General features: G+C 41.5%; 1 long non-coding RNA gene across 1 annotated transcript; it reads left to right on the plus strand.

The window, feature by feature from the left end:
* Nucleotides 1-940, plus strand: lncRNA:CR43451 (long non-coding RNA:CR43451). The gene has a single exon (NR_048425.1). It is a non-coding gene; the product is annotated as a long non-coding RNA:CR43451 (long non-coding RNA).
* The last annotated feature ends 3,097 nt before the right edge of the window (nucleotides 941-4,037 follow it).

Consider the following 4,037-nt stretch of genomic DNA (forward strand, 5'->3'; position numbering starts at 1 on the left):
GCCCCAAAAAATCCTTTACTTAGCACTAATTCAATCTTGGCTTTTTAACTCAATATTTATGTACAACTAGCTACAGTTTAAGTCAAAATTACGCTTATTAGTGGCAATCAAAACGGCGCTGCTTAACTTCAATATGGATCTCGATCAATCACCCAGCCGGAGATGGAGGCTGGGAGACAGAAACCGACCTAGAGACAGGGACACACACATCTGGAACACGCCTCCGATTGAAGGAGTGCGATTATATCATACAAATTAATAGAGGAGTGCGGGACAGGCGGAGATATGAATCGATTGGACACGTACCGATGTTTGGCAACGACACAACGGCAACGGCAATAGTTGCAGTTGCAATGGGAGAGGAGAATCGAAAGTAGACCCAACAAATTTGCACGCACCAAATGCAGGTGCAAAAAACTATGCGAGCCTATTAATTAGATCAGCGGGCTTATGGGCATGTCTGCGCCATATATCTTGTTCCCGACGTCATCATAACGCTAACTATGAGCGCCACAAAAACGGAACCCGCATCATCATCATCATCATCATGATCGGCCTCGTCCAGACCAACGGACAACGTTTGATCTTTTGCCAGCAGTGTGTACCCGAATCACAGTACTGAGCCCCAGCCCAAAGTCGCACCACCAAACCCTGAGATGGAACCACTTGCACCATGTGGCGCCTGGCTGGATACGACCAAAACGACGGCGTTAGATGGCGCCTGTTCGGACCACTAACCGAACCGATTCGTTAATACCAAATGGGCATCGAAGGTGGTTGTAAAACTGCTTCACATGCGGTTGATACCTAGTCACACATCCACAGAATATCTCTCTTTTTGGGTCCGGTTAATTGAGTTATTTATTTAGTTAGTACATCTGCACGAAGATGATCTGTTTGTTTAGGCTTGTTTAATGACAATAAATTATAACAAAAAAGGAATTTATCAAGAAATAATGTTTTGGAAATTCCATGAACTTAACTTTGTACGAATTTATATGAAATTTATATTCCACCATTGACTTTACAAATCTGAGTAAACATTTGCTTAAATTTCTTTGTTGATTGGTACAGGTTGGCAGGTCTTCTACTTAATGTCAGCTACGAATAGCTTAAGATAGTAAAGATCGTGGTTTCTAATTAAATCACTATCGTCTACCTGCTGCGACTAGACGATAAACCAACACAAAGTATAGTAGTCATCGTGGTGGGGTAGGTATTTAGCTCACGGGAAATCGACTGGACCCCCTTCGAAGACCATTTACCACATAAACAGATGCCAAATCCTTGCCGAGAACACACAAAATAAAGTAAAAGCTTCGACTTTATAGACATTTAATTGATCTTTTCAGAGAGTTGAAACTTTGGCCAGTGTAAATTGCAAAGCCAACTTCATTTGCAAGGCTCTGGCAAAAGGTTTAAATTCGAAGTTTATGAGCTCAAAGATTTATAGTGCACAAATTAAAGGAGCTTAAAACAAGTAACCATAGTCACTCAAATTAATATGTTTTACAATTAAAAAGTTTATGGGTTTTCAACTCCTTACAATTGTTTGTTAATTGAATCATCTAATGTAAATAGTTGTTACTGCTAGCCTATGGCTTTATTTTGTGCAATACCAATCCCACTTTAATGCTAACAAAATACTTGTATAATTCCTTTCCATTTCCACTCTCATTACGACCAACTAAATGCCAATTATTCAGCTGGAATTGTCATTAAATGGAAATCGGTTAATAACATTAAAATATTTCGGTGTATTTCAAAAAGAATAAACTACATGGAGGCGGCGGAGTGGGATGCCAGCAGTGAGGAGGAGGTAAAGGAGGACAAGACATTATAATGACGAACGCTTCATGTTTGTATCTTGCAGATTTCCAATTTCGAGGCCCGAGATTTCCAATTGATATTTGTCTGCCAAAGCCTGCGACTGCGGAATGGGGAATCTCCCAGGCCCAGACGCTCGGCTCATAAATTGAAAAAATAATATTTACACAAAGTAAACGCATTGAAAACAGTTTAAACAATAATCGGTAAGCGGCGATCAATAAATGCAACGAGCAACGGATGGCTCTCCATCTCCGGCCAGCTCCTTCTGCCTCCTCCAGCCATCTGCACATCTTGCCATCTTGGAGTCATCTTTCTCTTGGCGGCGGCAACTTCTCACGCAGTTGTGTGGAACTTTTTTTTTTGCCTTGACTCATTTAAGTTTTTCTTAATTTTTCTCGTCGACAAAACCGGCGAACGCACCACCGCGTTCGTCGATATTTACTTCTGGTTAACTTCTGCGTCGTTTTTCGAAAGTTCAACGTTTACAAATCTTTTAAGAAATCAAGCAATGCCTCATCCCCACCGGCTAAGTCTTTCACCTACTTTGCGTGAAAAGAACTGAAATCGAAGTTACATTCACTCAGAGAAACATTGATAATAGGTTTTGGCTAATTTATTTAATTGGTCGATAGGGCAAGGGGTATAGTTATATGTGATCTGGAGTATTTGTAAATATAAATTAGCTATCATGATTATTATTTTAAATATATGAGAATTCACTAAATTCACCTTACATCGATTCAAGATTTTTGTTTTTTGATTCCAATTATTATTATTTTCTATTTATTTGTTTCTTTATATATATATGTGAAAAAACTTTATAATGTTTTAATTTGTATTGATTTCTGTTAGTGTTTTCAGTCGCCTCAACCTGTCCCTCTTGGACAAGCTGGTGTTTTAATTACACGCAATGTTGTGACCGGGCCAAGTCCATTGGCCAGAAGTTCCTCAAACACCCTTCCGGGCCTCCTCCAGTCCAACAAAGATGCACTTGCACTTGCCGTCGACCACGACAACCGTCGTTGTTGTCATCTTCTCCTCGAGTGTTGTCCCTCTTTCTTTGCGTTTAGCAATTAGAGTCCAATGAAGCGTATTCCTTATTTTTATGCATTATCGACTTAGTGCCATCGGGAAGGTTGCGGGTGTGCGATGCCAGGAAATCTCAAAAGGGCCTCGCTTTCAGGCGCTTAAAACTGCAGTTGACTGTGGTGAGTCGCCCTTTCCGGTTACCACCAAAAGCTGATCGCAAGTATTGATCACTTGCACGCCAGTTGGGTTCTCAACAAAGGCGAAATACAGTCGACTGTCTGTAACTAGAACTTACTGATTAAGTAAGGGAGTCACATTCTTGTACAAACTTAATAAAGTAGACTGAACATTACACACTAAAAAATATGGTTACATTGGGTGTAATTTTTGCTACATTGGTCACACTGCATGATAGTCATTAAACAGCGCTCTTACTTAAAGGATAAAAAGAAGAGAGGTATAATCCTGTAAAGGTTTGAGATACAGATGCACGACTGTATTTACGCGAAAAATAAAACGAACTGAAACTTGTTGACATTATTGTCGTTAATTTTAACTGGCAATGCCGGCAATGGCAAAAACCAATGCCAGTGCTTGTAAATCCTATAAACAAATGAAAGACAAACACAGGACCGAGACGAGACGAGACGAGACAAAGCAAAGCCTATCAGCCGGAGGAGTGAAGACCCGGATCGGTTCGGCTCGCTTTGGATTGGTTTGGATCCTTCTGAGCCGGTCACCCGTTGTCTGGGCAAATGTTAATTTTGTCTTTTGCCAGTTAAGCGTGTCGATTTTTTAATTAGTCGCATCGTCGTCCAAGTGATTTATGGTCCAGCATAGCTGGCCCAGGCGGCCATCCGAGCAGCCACATTCTGCACTTTGAAGTATTGGCTAAGCTAATAGGCGCTAAGGAGAAGGCGCTGAAGGAGTTGGAGTCGGAGATGATGAAGTTTAAGATGGCGAGATGGATATGGCCGTGGGGCTGGGGGAGATGGGCAAAAGGTGCTGCTGGCGGGTTATGAGAGAATGTGATGTCGCTTATGGAATTTCTGCATAACCGCCAGCTCGGTTGATATAGTCAACGCGCTTTTATGGCCGAAAGCTGGAAGTTAAGAGCTAAATGCTAACAGCCAACTGCGAGCGAGCAAGTGCAGGTCCGGGTAATGAGCTGACATTGA

The sequence above is a fragment of the Drosophila melanogaster genome, chromosome 3R, assembly GCF_000001215.4.
Source record: "Drosophila melanogaster chromosome 3R".
NCBI classification, from domain to species: Eukaryota; Metazoa; Arthropoda; class Insecta; order Diptera; family Drosophilidae; genus Drosophila; species Drosophila melanogaster.